This window comes from Bos indicus, chromosome 22 (genome assembly GCF_029378745.1).
Source record: "Bos indicus isolate NIAB-ARS_2022 breed Sahiwal x Tharparkar chromosome 22, NIAB-ARS_B.indTharparkar_mat_pri_1.0, whole genome shotgun sequence".
In the NCBI taxonomy this organism is placed as follows: Eukaryota; Metazoa; Chordata; class Mammalia; order Artiodactyla; family Bovidae; genus Bos; species Bos indicus.
In genome coordinates, this window is record NC_091781.1 from 42,329,378 (window position 1) to 42,345,421 (window position 16,044).

Consider the following 16,044-nt stretch of genomic DNA (forward strand, 5'->3'; position numbering starts at 1 on the left):
ACAGGTTCGATTCCTGAGTTGTGATGATGCCCTGAGAAGGAAATAGCCACCCACTCCAGTATTCTCACCTGTGAAATCCCATGGACAAAGGGGCCTGGCAGGCTACAGTCCACGGGGTCACAATGAGTCGAACAGGACTTAGTAACTTAGTGATTAGTCACTGGACCACCAGAGAAGTCCCAGTATCTCATGGTTTTGAATTTTATTTCCCTACTGGTTAATAATGTTGAGCGTGTTTTCATTTGCTTATTGGTCTTTTTTTATTTTCTTCAGAGAAATGTCTGCTCAGATCCTTTGCTGATTCTTTAATAAGATTACTTCTTATTATTGATTTGTATGAGTTCTTTATACATTTTAGACACTAGACCCTATCAGATATATGGTTTGTAAAAATTTTCTTTCATTCTTTCTTATAGTGTCCTTTGTAGGACAAATTTTTTATGAAACTCAGTACATCTGTTTTTCCCTTTGTAGCTTGTGTTTTAGGTGCCATACTATTTTTGCCCTTAAATTTACACTGTTGATCCATTTTTATAAACTAGAATAAGAAGAGAATTTCCTCCACTTGTTAAATGCTATCTATGAAAAACATATATTACATAGCTTATTATACTTACTGAGGAAAGATTGAATGCTTTCTCCCTATGGTTAGAAACAAAACATGGCTGTTTTCTTTCACCATTTTTGTTCATCATTATATTGGAGATTCTAGTCAATGCAATAAAGCAAGAAAAAAATGTGTAAATAATGTAAGGCATTCATACTGGAAAGGAAAAGGCAAGGCTGTCTTTAATCACAAACAATATGAGTGTCTGCAGAAAAGTAATGAGTTCAGTGAGGTTGAGGAATATGAAAATCAATATACAAAAATCAGTTGTATTTCTATACACTAACAAAGAACAGTCTGAAGATGAAATTAAGAAAAAAATTAATTCTGCAGTAACATCAAAGAGAATAAGAAGTTTAGGAATACTTCAACAAATTTAGTACAAGATTTGTGTACTAAAATTAAAAAGTGTTGCTGAGAGAAATTAAAGATACAAGTAAATGGAGAGCCATTTTATTAAAAGATTCCATATTCTTGACAATTTTCCCCAAATTGCTCCGAAGATTCACCAGCAGATGGGTGGTTGTGTTATGTAGAAATTGATGACCTTATCCTAAAGTTTATATGGGATTTCAAAAGTATAGGAAAACAGTTTTGTAAGAGAAGAACAAACATGGAGCATTCACACTTAACTCAAAATTTACTGTAAAGCTATAGCAGTTAAGGCAATATAATAATAGCATGATGAAAATAATGAAGCAGCTAACAGAATCAAGAAATAAACCTTCATTTTTTATCACTTGTTTTTGTTTTGTTTTTTTACAAAGTATTGTAATTGAGGTAATTTAGTGGGTAAAAGAAGAGTCTTTTCAACAAATGGTGCTAGGACATTTGGATATCCACATACAAAAAAATTAATTTAAAGCCTTACCTCACACAGTATATAAAAATTAGCTCAAAATGGATTGTAGACCTAAATGTAAGAGTTAAAGTTGTAAAATTTCTCCATGACCTTTGGGTTTCTACAGAGGCAAAGCCTTTTTTAGGTATGCTGCTGTTGCTAAGTCTCTTCAGTCTTGTCCGACTCTGCGACCCCATAGATGGCAGCCCACCAGGCTCTCCCATCCCTGGAATTCTCTAGGCAAAAACACTGGAGTGGGTTGCCATGTCCTTCTCCAATGCATGAAAGTGAAAAGTGAAAGTGAAGTCGCTCAGTCGTGTCCGACTCTTCGCGACCCCATGGACTGCAGCCTACCAGGCTTCCCCGTCCATGAGATTTTCCAGGCAAGAGTACTGGAGTGGGGTGCCATTGCCTTCTCCGTTTTTAGGTATGACAAACAGTCATTAAGTTAAGAAACAAATGATAAATTGGACTTCATAAAAATTTTAAAGTTTGCCTTTCAAAAAAAACACTATTATATAAATGAAGACAAGCCACAGACAGGTGAAAACATTTACAAATCATTCATGTGATTACATTCTTATACCCAGAATATAAAAATGACCAATTGGTCATTAAATACAAAAACACATCATCCAATTTAAAACTTGGTAAAAGATTTGAATAGGCATTTTATAAAAGAGATAGGGAAGCATGGCTAAAAAACACATGATAATATTCTCAACATCATTTGTCATTAGGAAAATACAAATTAAAGCCACAGTGAAATACCACCTTATACCCACTACGACTGTCTTTCTGATTATGTACGTAAGAACATGAAAACGTTATGTCCACACACAGAGTTAAACATGAATGTTTTTAGTATGTGGTATTTAAGTTAGCTAAACTAAACACAATGTATAGATCCATCAACTCAGCTGGTGAATGGATAAACAAAATGTGACTTATCCATACATTGGAATACTATTCTGCAATAAAAAGTAATGATACATGCTACAATTTGGATGAATCCTGAAAAAATTATGCAAAATAAGTCAGATGCAAAAGATTTTGTACATTTTCATTCCATCTGTATGAAATATCCAGAAAAGGCAAACGTTTGGAGACCAAAATCAAATTAGTGATAGTAGGTGAGAATGGGGTTTGACTGTATACAGTCTTGAGGGATCTTTGGTGATGAGAATGTTCAACAACTGAATTCTGATGATGGTTGCATAGCTCCTTAAATATTCTAAATGTGTACACTAAAAATGGTGAATTTTAGCACATGTAAATTATACCTCAATAAAGGTATTTTAAAAAAGGGAATCAAGTGATATTCAAAGAGTCTAAGAATATGTTATTAATTTAAAACCACATGTGATCTAAAGTCAGGAACAAGACAAGGGTGCCCACTTTCACCATTACTATTCAACATAGTTTTGGAAGTTTTGGCCACAGCAATCAGAGCAGAAAAAGAAATAAAAGGAATCCAAATTGGAAAAGAAGAAGTAAAACTCTCACTATTTGCAGATGACATGATCCTCTACATAGAAAACCCTAAAGATTCCACCAGAAAATTACTAGAAATAATCAATGACTATAGTAAAGTTGCAGGATATAAAATCAACACACAGAAATCCCTTGCATTCCTATACACTAATAATGAGAAAACAGAAAGAGAAATTAAGGAAACAATTCCATTCACCATTGCAACGGAAAGAATAAAATACTTAGGAATATATCTACCTAAAGAAACTAAAGACCTATATATAGAAAACTATAAAACACTGGTGAAAGAAATCAAAGAGGACACTAATAGATGGAGAAATATACCATGTTCATGGATTGGAAGAATCAATATAGTGAAAATGAGTATACTACCCAAAGCAATTTATAGATTCAACGCAATCCCTATCAAGCTACCAACAGTATTCTTCACAGAGCTAGAACAAATAATTTCACAATTTGTATGGAAATACAAAAAACCTCGAATAGCCAAAGCGATCTTGAGAAAGAAGAATGGAACTGGAGGAATCAACCTACCTGACTTCAGGCTCTACTACAAAGCCACAGTTATCAAGACAGTATGGTACTGGCACACAGACAGAAATATTGATCAATGGAATAAAATAGAAAGCCCAGAGATAAATCCACACACATATGGACACCTTATCTTTGACAAAGGAGGCAAGAATATACAATGGATTAAAGACAATCTCTTTAACAAGTGGTGCTGGGAAATCTGGTCAACCACTTGTAAAAGAATGAAACTGGACCACTTTCTAACACCATACACAAAAATAAACTCAAAATGGATTAAAGATCTAAACGTAAGACCAGAAACTATAAAACTCCTAGAGGAGAACATAGGCAAAACACTCTCCGACATACATCACAGCAGGATCCTCTATGACCCACCTCCCAGAATATTGGAAATAAAAGCAAAAATAAACAAATGGGACCTAATTAACCTTAAAAGCTTCTGCACATCAAAGGAAACTATTAGCAAGGTGAAAAGACAGCCTTCAGAATGGGAGAAAATAATAGCAAATGAAGCAACGGACAAGCAACTAATCTCAAAAATATACAAGCAACTCCTGCAGCTCAACTCCAGAAAAATAAACGACCCAATCAAAAAATGGGCCAAAGAACTAAATAGACATTTCTCCAAAGAAGACATACAGATGGCTAACAAACACATGAAAAGATGCTCAACATCACTCATTATCAGAGAAATGCAAATCAAAACCACTATGAGGTACCATTTCACACCAGTCAGAATGGCTGCGATCCAAAAGTCTACAAATAATAAATGCTGGAGAGGGTGTGGAGAAAAGGGAACTCTCTTACACTGTTGGTGGGAATGCAAACTAGTACAGCCACTATGGAGAACAGTGTGGAGATTCCTTAAAAAACTGGAAACAGAACTGCCTTATGATCCAGCAATCCCACTGCTGGGCATACACACTGAGGAAACCAGAAGGGAAAGAGACACGTGTATCCCAACGTTCATCGCAGCACTGTTTATAATAGCCAAGACATGGAAGCAACCTAGATGTCCATCAGCAGATGAATGGATAAGAAAGCTGTGGTACATATACACAATGGAGTATTACTCAGCCATTAAAAAGAATACATTTGAATCAGTTCTAATGAGGTGGATGAAACTGGAGCCTATTATACAGAGTGAAGTAAGCCAAAAGGAAAAACATAAATACAGTATACTAACGCATATATATGGTATTTAGAAAGATGGTAACAATAACCCGGTGTACGAGACAGCAAAAGAGACACTGATGTATAGAACAGTCTTCTGGACTCTGTAGGAGAGGGAGAGGGTGGGAAGATTTGGGAGAATGGCAATGAAACATGTAAAATATCATGTAGGAAACGAGTTGCCAGTCCAGGTTCGATGCACGATGCTGGATGCTTGGGGCTGGTGCACTGGGAGGGCCCAGAGGGATGGTATGGGGAGGGAGGAGGGAGGAGGGTTCAGGATGGGGAACACATGTATACCTGTGGCGGATTCATTTTGATATTTGGCAAAACTAATACAATTATGTAAAGTTTAATAATAAAATAAAATAGAAAAAAATAAAATAAAATAAAACCAAATGTGAAATATTTATTATAATAAATGTTAACAATAGAAAGCTATATTGTGCTTTAAATAGAACATGAAGGCATCTTAGGTGCAGAATTACTCCGCTTCATTAAGGACAGAAGAATCCTTAATGAATTTAAACTTTAGCAGAAGTGATCCAAGGAAAGCTAATGAAATAAAACTCCCTTTTGATGATTGTGAAGCCTAGGAATGAATGTATAAGGCAGACCTTATACATGAAACCACCTCCTATAAAACTTTAAACTTCAGTATACAGCTTTATCAGCTATGTACCTAAACATCATTGCACATATTTAAATATACTGTTTAATTATAAATAGTAATTATACCTAGAGCTATTTGATAGCATCACTAAAGACGTACATTTCAATTTTGTTCACAACAGGAAAAACAGCATTTTACCTTTAAAAATGAATGATTCTAATAAATTAATTAAGTCATTAGAAGTCTGACATCAGTTTTGCAAGTTCATTCTGACCTGAAGTGAACATTCACAAGTGATTGTAAATGACTGTATATATACAGAAGAAAAGTGACTAGGTAACCTGAATAGATAAGGATATCTATGCTTTTGGAAGGTTGCTACCATTTACTCAGATACTCACTGAGATTGCCATTGTGGGAAAAAAATTGTCAATCAAGATGAAGATATAAAAGTGAATTGAAAATTCAATTGAAAAGTAATTTTACTTTCAAATGGTTTGCAAATATAAATGTTAAGTTTGAAATGAGTGTCGTTAATGACCATAGCTGAGAGAGTTACATACCTGCTGATCACTAAAATAGTATAATAAATGAGGTTGATTTTCCCGTTGACTACCCTATTTTTTCTTAATGTGGTCTCATTACTTTTTCTATCACATGGCTGACCCTTAGCTATCAGTGCTCACTTACAGATGTAAGAAATGTATTAACTCGTACTTAAAAAAAAAAAAAAATGTGTATTTAAGTGCAAGAGGAGTGATGCAAGTATTGCTTGTCTTTTTCTGCTTTGTTAAGTCACAGGAGGTTTTAGATGGTGAAAATCAAGCCTGTATTACAAGTGAAGAGATGTTTTACAAGCAGCCTTCCTTAGCAACTAAATTGTCCCCAAAAAAGCACATAAGCGTAATGAAGCTTTTAAGTCGTCACACATATGCATTTATATTCTGTCTCTCTCATGACTGACTAATTTTAATTTTTTTTTAAGTAGCAATTCAGCTTACTTTCAGAACCATTTAAGCTTAGCACATGATTTTGTTTTCCCTTCAAAACCAACTATTCCTGATTATGAGATAGAGAAGGTTTGCGTATTTATTTTTGCAAAGACAGTAGAATAAAACATCATCATCATTTGAGTGGCTTAGTCCTAAAACCTCTGTCCTAAGCAGGACACATGATCATTTAGAATTTCTTCTAGAAATCAGAGTCATAATAGATTTAACTGAGACCTGTTTTGTGTAAACCAAACCTGACCTCCATAAGGGCAAAGTCATGCCATGCACCCATCTTGTGGTTCTTATTCAAGCTTTGTTAGCCCAGGGGGCTCACTTTTCTTAATATATATATTGGATTATGTTAAAAGACCTGCTATAGAAAGGAATATATTTCTACGTAGTCCTCAGGAATATTCTGTCTGGAATCTGTCAGGTTCTAACTTTCATTTCACTCAATTCTTGTGCAAATGGCACCTTCTCTGGGAAGCCATCCCTGACTACATCTTCTGAAATAATACTTTTCACCCCATCTCCATCAGCTTGTTGTGCTTTACTTTTATTTATAGTCCTTATTGAGAGCTAACACATTATATGTCTCATTGTTCACTTGCTTCTTGTTTATTACTACTATCTTCTTCGATTAACACATATGCCTCATGAGGGCAGGGACTTTGTTTGATTCACTATGACATCCCCAGTATTTCCTTCCAGACTTGACACTAAGTAGGTGCATAAAAAGGGCTCCCCTGGTGGCTCACGTGGTAAAGAATCCACCTGCAATGTGGGAGACTTGGGTTCGATCCCTGGGTTGGGAAGATCCCCTGGAGGAGGGCATGGCAACCCACTCCAGTATTCTTGCCTGGAGAATCCTCATGGACAGAGGAGTCTGGTGGACTGCAGTTCATGGGGTCGCAAAGAGTCAGACACAACTGAGTGACTAAGCACACACACACAGAAGCATAGTAAATAGATACGCAAATATATGATTCCAGTAGGGCTTCAACAAAGACAGTTCAGCATCTATTTCCCAATTTACTACAAAACTCTCAACCAAGCTCTGTGAGATGCTTTGATAACCAGGATATGGTCTCAGTCCTCAGGGACCTCTCAGGCCAATAGAATAGACAGATTGTAGATAGCAACCTACAGTGACACCCATATTTTTTCACCAAGACTCACAGCAGCAGGATGAAGGATGTCATGGCTCACAGCCCTACCCATTCCCACTTTCCAGTTTGGAGGTTGGTACATCAGTAGAGGATAGTGTGGTCACATATAGGCCAGTCAGATTTTAGTTATAAGAATATTAAAGCAGAAACATACAAAGCGTTTAGTAAGCAATCCACCGCCACCCAGATTGACAGTGGTTAGTACCTAGGTAGAGTTTTCTGTGTGCCAGGCACTGGTCTGAACATTTTATGTATATTTACTTATACACTCCTCACAACAATCCTGTGAGTACTATTAGTTTTCCATATTTTACTGGTGAGGAAACTAATGCACAGAAGGTTTAAGTAAGTTGCCCAGTGTCACACAGCTAAAAATGGTGAAGCCAAAATTTGAACCCAAAACATCTGGCTTCAGAATTATTGCTCTTAATCTTCATGGCCTATTTCCCTACTTGTTGTTAATGATTACTCTAAAATAATAACTACTGCTAAAAAAGCAAAAATGTCAGTACTTGAAAACTATGTTTCCAACTCAAGATGATAATACTGATGAATTTTTAACAATTTTTTCTTCCTCCAAATTGCAGAAATTCTACTTCTCTTGTGCTTATGCATTTGTATATAAGGAAGTTTACAAATTCAGACTACTTTGTGGAATTTAGAAGGAGAGATTGCTTGAAACTCTAATACGGGCTTTGGAATACCAAATTCTAGTAACCCTTTTAAACTCAATTAAAATATTACTAGCAAGTGGTAAAACTGAGATATATGAGACCACATTTTCAGTTCAGTTCAGTTCAGTTGCCCAGTCGTGTCCAACTCTTTGTGACCCCATGAACTACAGTAGGCCATGCCTCCCTGTCCATCACCAACTCCTGGAGTCCACCCAAACCCACGTCCATTGAGTCGGTAATGCCATCCAACCATCTCATCTCTGTCGTCCCCTTCTCTTCCTGCCCTCAATCTTTCCCAGCATCAGGGTCTTTTCAAATGAGTCAGCTCTTCCCATCAGGTGGCCAAAGTATTGGAGTTTCAGCTTCAACATCAGTCATACTAGTGAACACCCAGGACTGATCTCCTTTAGAATGGACTGGTTGGATCTCCTTGCAGTCCACGGGACTTTGAAGAGTCTTCTCTAAAACCACAGTTCAAAAGCATTAATTCTTCAGCACTCAGCTTTCTTTATAGTCCAACTCACATCCATACAAGACCACTGGAAAAGCCATAGCCTTGACTAGACGAACCTTTGTTGACAAAGTAATGTCAACTTTTTAATTTTAAAAAGTTTTAAGTTTAACTTTTAAAATTTTTTAAAGTTAAAAGTTTAACTTTTAACTCTGCTTTTTAATATGCTGTCTAGGTTGGTCATAACTTTCCTTCCAAGGAGTAAGCGTCTTTTAAGTTCATGGCTGCAATCACCATCTGCAGTGATTTGGAGCCCTGACAAATAAAGTCAGCCACTGTTTCCATTGTTTCCCCATCTACTTGCCATGAAGTGTTGGGACTATATGCCATGGTCTTAGTTTTCTAAATGTTGAGCTTTAAGCCAACTTGTTCACTCTCTCTTTCACTTTCATCAAGAGGCCCTTTAGTTCTTCTTCACTTTGTGCCATAAGGGTGGTGTCATCTGCATATTGAGGTTATTGATATTTCTCCTGGCAATCCTGATTCCAGCCCAGCGTTTCTCATGATGGACTCTGCATAGAAGTTAAATAGGCAGGGTGACAATATACAGCCGTGACGTGCTCCTTTTCCTGTTTGGAGCCAGTCTGTTGTTCCATGTCCAGTTCTAACTGTTGCTTCCTGACCTGCATACAGGTTTCTCAAGACGCAGGTCAGGTGGTCTGGTATTCCCATCTCTTTCAGAATTTTCCACAGTTTATTGTGATCCACACAGTCAAAAGCTTTGACATAGTCAATAAAGGATAAATAGATGTTTTTCTGGAACTCTCTTGCTTTTTAGATGATCCAACAGATGTTGGAAATTTGATCTCTGGTTCCTCTGCCTTTTCTCAAACCAACTTGGACATCTGGAAGTTCACGGTTCACGTATTGCTGAAGACTGACTTGGAGAATTTTAAGCATTGCTTTACTAGCATGTGAGATGAGTGCAATTGTGCAGTGGTTTGAGCATTCTTTGGCATTGCCTTTCCTTGGACATGATGACTCATAAAGTTGACTCTAGTTACTGACCTAATAACACCAAGGAGGAGTAGAAAAAATTCAGTTATAAGGTTGAAAACATGCTGTTGTAAGTAAGAAAATAAAAGTGATTATTTTTAATTTGGAGATCCAAGATGTTTTCAAGGAGTAAGTGGCATATCTAACCCAAACTGTGATGGATGAATATAGTTCAGTTGACATAATAAGAGAAGGGACTTTCCAAGGGAAATGCATAAGCAAAGGCATGGAAAATACAAAAGAATGGAGTATGTTTAAGTAGGAGTGAGAGTGCCGGTATTGTCATTGTGGCAGCCCACTCCAATGTCCCATCATATGTCCTCTGGATTCACCTCTGGTGTCAGCTGCAGCTGCAGAGATCAATTTGATCTAGAATCAAATTGATCTAGTGTCTAGAATCTAGTTTCCTCATCTACAAAATGGAGGATGAATATATTACCTGTAGTGAAGAATTGATGTGAGACTTAATAAGAGAACATCTGTGGAATGTGCTAAGAACAGCTACTTAAGAATAGTTGTTTTCCCCACACTCCCTCCAGAGTACATTTCCATCTCTTAGCTACTTCCATATCTCTAGTACCTAGTTCTGTATCTCTAAGGCATTGACTGAATGTTAGTTTAATTAATTAATGAATCAGTAGGAAAATTTGAATAGAAGACCTTGAAGTTGAGTCATTAGTGATGCTGGGCTACAGAGTAGGACTGTTCATCTATGTCACTAAAATGGAAAAAAAAAAAATTGGTTGTCATTGTGGAAGAGGTTTAGGTTTAGATTAAAACTTGTTCTCTTTAAAGTCACCAAGAATGATGACATAAGAGGAAAATTGTGATTCAGGTGCTAGAATTGCTCGTAAGTATGAAGAAATGTTCTAAAAAAAGCAGTAGATGACAAATCACTATAGCCTAGACTTAAGGGAAAATAGTTTTTAATGGTTTAAGGTTTTAAAATGTTAGCATCAAATTCAAATGCATATAGACCATTCACCAGTCTTATGCTGAGTCATACAGAGTCTTAGTATTTTTTTTTAATGAAAAACAAATTTTACAAGTATGTTTTCTGATCACAGTGGGACTAAATTAAAAATCAATAGTAATTAAATATATAGGGGAAAAAATACTGTACTGTTTGGAAATTGAATGGCACATTTCTAAGTAATCCAAGATTCAAAGAAAAAAAAGCATATGGAAATTAGAAAATATTTCAAACTGAATAAAAGTTACAATACAACATAATCAGAATTTGTGGGATGCAGCTATAATAATGCTTAGAGGAAAGTTTGTCATTTTAAATGCCTGTATGAGAAAAGAGAAAGATCTAAAATTAATTATCTAACTTTCCATCCTAGGAAGCTAATGGGAAAAAAAAGGTAACAAATTAAACCCAAAATAAGTAGAAGGAAAGAAATTATACAAATAAGATCAGGAAGCAGTAAAATTGAAAAGAAAGAAAAGTTTTTCAACAGCAAAATTGTTTCTTTTAAAAAAATGGACTTCGTAAACCACAGCAGGATTGATTTACTTAAAAAGAGAGAAGTCACAAATTACCAGTGTCAGGAATGAGAGGGTATACCACTACAGATCCTACTGATCCTACAAAAAAGGAATTTATCGCAATAAAGTCAACAATCTTAAATGAAAATTGCAACTTACCAAAACTGAAACAAGAAAAATTGGAAATCTGAGTAGCCCTGTAAATCTATTAAATTGAAGTATAACCTTAATCTTCCTAGAAAGAAAACTTCAGGCACAGATGGTAAAGAATCTGCCTGTAATACAGGAGACCTGGGTTTGATTCCTAGGTTGGGATGTTCTCCTGTAGAAGGAAATGGCAACCCACTCCAGTATTCTTGCCTGGAGAATTCCATGGACAGAGGAGCCTAGCCAGCTACAGTCCATGGGGTTGCAAAGAGTCAGAAGCTACTGAGCGACTTAGCATTAAAGAATAATTAGCAGCATTTTGAACAAATTTTTAAATAATAGAGGAGGAAACACTTTCCAAATCACTTTATGAAATTAAATTCTGTTATCAAAACCTGACATAGATATTTCAAGAAAATTATATACCAGTGTCCCTCATGAACATAAGTGTAAAAATCCTCAACAGAAATGCTAGCACAATTGAAACTTACACCCAGAATATAAGGTTGGTTCCACATTTGAAAAGCAATCACCATAATTCAGTATATAGACAGAATAAAGGAGAAAGATAATAGGATCATTTATCAATACAGAAAAAAATTTTTACAAAATTCTACACCTTTTCATGATTTAAAAAGTTTCAAAAAACTAGAAATAGAAGGAAAGTTTCTCTGATAAAAGAAACCTACATCTAAAATCATATTTAGTAGAAACTTAGTGAACATTTTCCCCTTATGATCAAGAACAAGGCAAGATCTTCTACTCTCATCACTTCTGTTCCATATATTGTAGAGATCCTAAACCAAGACAGTAATGCCAGAAAAAATAAATAAAAGGTATAAAAATTGAAAAAAACAAAAGTTGAAATCTTTATTTACTGAAGACATGGTTGTGTATGTAGAAAATTCTCAGGGACCTAGCAAACCACTACTAAAACTCATGAATGAATGAAGTAAGGTCATAGGAAACAAGGTCTATATACAAAACTCAATGGTATTTCTATATACTATTCTGCTTATTTAACTTATATGCAGAGTACATCATGAGAAACACTGGGCTGGAAGAAGCACAAGCTAGAATCAAGATTGCTGGGAGAAATATCAATAACTTCAGATATGCAGATGACACCACCCTTATGGCAGTAAGTGAAGAAGAACTAAAGAGCCTCTTGATAAAGTGAAAGAGGAAAGTGAAAAAGTGGGCTTAAAGCTCAACATTCAGAAAACTAAGATCATGGCATCCGGTCCCATCACTTCATGGCAAATAGATGGGGAAACAGTGGCTGACTTTATTTGTCAGGGCTCCAAAATCACTGCAGATGATGATTGCAGCCATGAAATTAAAAGACGCTTACTCCTTGGAAGAAAGGTTATGACCAACCTAGACACCATATTAAAAAGCAGAGACATTAGTTTGCCAACAAGCGTCGTTTAGTCAAGGCTGTGATTTTTCCAATAGTCATGTATGGATGTGAGAGTTGGACCATAAAGAAAGCTGAGCACTGAATAATTGATGCTTTTGAACTGTGGTGTTGGAGAAGACTCTTGAGAGTCCCTTGGACTGCAAGGAGATCCACCCCGTCCATCCTAAAGGAAATCAGTCCTGAATATTCATTGGAAGGACTGATGTTGAAGCTGAAGCTCCAATACTTTGGCCGCCTGATGCGAAGAGCTGACTCAGTTGAAAAGACCCTGATGCTGGGAAAGATTGAAGGCGGGAGGAGAGGGGGACGACAGAGGATGAGATGGTTGGATGGCATCACTGACTCAATGGACATGAGTTTGAGTAGGCTATGGGAGTTGGTGATGGTCAGGGAGGCCTGGCGTGCATCAGTCCATGGGGTCTCAAAGAGTCAGACATGACTGAGTGACTGAATTGAATTGAAAGCATTGTGAAACAAATTAAACAAGGCCTAAATAAATGGAGAGAGATATCATGCAAGTGATTGACTCAGTATAGTTCTCCTTAAATTGATCAATAGATTCAACACAATCCAGTTAAACTCTCAATAACTTGTTTTTTTAGCAGAAAATAAGAGGATCTTAAAATCTGTATGGAAAAGCAAGAGCCAAACAGATCTTAGACAAAACCAACTTGAAGAGTTTCTTTACCTAGTTTTAAGACTTAACTGTGAATCTACAGTAATGAAAGCAGTGTGACATTGGTGTAAGAATGGGTAAATGAAGCAAATGGATTCATATGGAGTAAAGAGTCCAGAAATAAACACACACATATTTATAGTCGATTGAGTTTCAGCAAAGCACCAAGACATTTCAGTGAGTAAAGAAGTCTTTAATAAGTGATGGTAGGACAGCTGGATAAACATACAGAAAGGAAAGAACCATACCCAGTACCTTACACAGCACAGAGAAGTTGATGTGAGATGAATCGTGGGCTAAATGTAGAAACTGAAGCTATAAAGATGTGAAAGGAAACAGAAAAGTACTTTCACAACTTTGAAGTAGGTGAGGATTTTTTAAGACAGAAAGCACTGCTATAAATAATGATCAACTGGACATCATGAAAATTAAAAACTTCTGCTTATTAAAACTCATCGTTAAGCAATAAGCTAATCGAGATAAAGCATATGTGAGTCTTCTGTGTTCTATTCTTGATACTTTTCTCTAACTTAGAGATTATTTCCAAATAAAAAGATACCATTACGATAACATGCAAGAAAATACTCAGTTTATATATATATAAACACACAAACATATACATAAATGAGATTGAACACTAAAATCTGTACATTTCAGTTATACATATCTTACCCCAATAAATAAAGAGACCATATCTGTTTATCTTTATGATATCTATTCATCATGCATGGTAGAATGTTGACCCTCTTGTAGGCTCCTGTTGTGCACAATACATTATTATAAACTCCTTACCTTAGCATAAAGCCCCAGCATGATTTGGTCTATTACCTCTCCTTTCTATCTCATGTCTCTCTCTTACATATTAAGTCCTAGCCCTGCTGACTTTACTGTCTAAAGTAGTTTATTTCTTGATATTTTCTAGTTCAGTCTCTTTGTCTCCTTCATTGCATTTGGGATAACTCGCATTTGTTTTGTCTCATTATACTTTTTTTACCTGCCTTTTCCACAGGACTAGAAGCTCTAGGAAGGTCGAGATCCTGACTTTTTCACTGTTGTATTCCCCAAAATATACCCAGGATGTTGGCTTGGCTCAGGGAATATTGGTTGAAAAAGTGAATGAATGAATGTTCCTGTTGTTCCATCTGTTGATGAAGTGGGAGTATACTCAGATAGTCCTCTGTTTGGAATTTGATCCATACCTCTTCAAATAAAAATGACATAGTCTTATCCCTACAAGCAAAGCAAACCTTAATAAAATGGTGTCTCAAATAAGTTTTTGGTTGATGGCAATCAAACATTTTGTTTGATTCAAGGGAATTTTTTGTTCTCATTTTCTTTGCAAAATTGCTGTATGTATAGTTTTTCATTTCCTAATCAGTATTTGATACTGAAGAGAGTTAATAGCAGCCCTTTTGACAATGCCTTACAAACATATTTGATCCTGAATCCTATGGTAAAATGTTTGAGAACACTAGCCATATGGATACATTTATTATTTCAAATATATATAAACATATTGCTGCACTATCTATGTAATGAAAGTTACATAAATACACTTTAAAAGGTTGGTATGAAAGGTGATCTAATATTTTTTGCCTCCCCTCCATGTGTTCCTCCCACTTTGAATATAGTACCCTAGGGCAAATATTCTACATTTTCTTAATCTCTGTAAGGGTAAAACCTCAGTAGTGTTAACACTTTTACATTTTAAACCTTGACTCTGACAATAACTTGAAACGCTTTATTGCTTTTTAAATGAATTTATGCTATTGTTTAGTGCAGGTAGGGTAGAATTTTTAGGTCTGGGGAATATTCTGAAATCATTTCTCCTAATATTTATTGTACCTATTTTTTAACATTGTTTACTGATAGTTTTAATGAGATTAGAAAAGTGTGAAGGGGAGGCAAGGGATAGGTCTGGAAAAGCCTGTGTTGATTTACACTATAGTTAATTACACTATAAATATTGGTAGCAGTATATTTGAATGAAATGTCTTCTTGAGGAATTGCTAATTGTAGAAAATTTGCAGTTAGTGCATCCAGACAAAGTTGCTCAAAAATGGGGTAAATATCACTATTATTGGAGAATAAAAAGACAGTTTTTAAGGAAGCATCAATGCTTCAGTATAGCAGCTTGAGACAGGTTTGGCTATTTTAAGCCTGCTCTGTTACCTCTGAGACCTAAAAGAAGCAGAACATAAAAATGAGCCTCTATCAATTTGAAGCAAACCTAATCCCTGTGATCATAGCTGTGGTCTAAATCTATTAAAGATGTTCAAATTCAGTGTCCTTGGTATCACTGTGGGTTGACCTGAGTAGTGAGCAATAAACTTGTGTATTATAATTCTGGCTTGAAGATATGTGCTTGGAAAGTGAAACCGACAGTCAGTGTTTTGTGTCTGTCTCTAAGCAGGCCAAGAGCCTATATAAAATGACAGGTGAATTTTTAGGAAAAGAAACCCATAATGTTTTCCTATTTAGTAGGTGACAGTATGTCCCAAGATAACACAAGCTTAAGGGGCTGGAACAAGCATGGTTATTAAAGGCTAGCAGCTTCTCAGTTCATACAAATTGAATTTTTTCATAGGCTGGAAGACTAGTAATATAGGGTAGAGTACTGAAATAAATTAGCATATTAAGTGAATTTATACACTCAGGCATGTGTGCACTTTGAATTTAAGGAAGACATTTTATTACTTCTTC

The 16,044-nt window shown here is 35.9% G+C and overlaps 1 protein-coding gene across 5 annotated transcripts in view; it reads left to right on the forward strand.

The window, feature by feature from the left end:
* CFAP20DC (CFAP20 domain containing) overlaps positions 1-16,044 on the forward strand; it is a 268,987-nt gene that overhangs the window by 89,079 nt on the left and 163,864 nt on the right. The window lies entirely within an intron of this gene.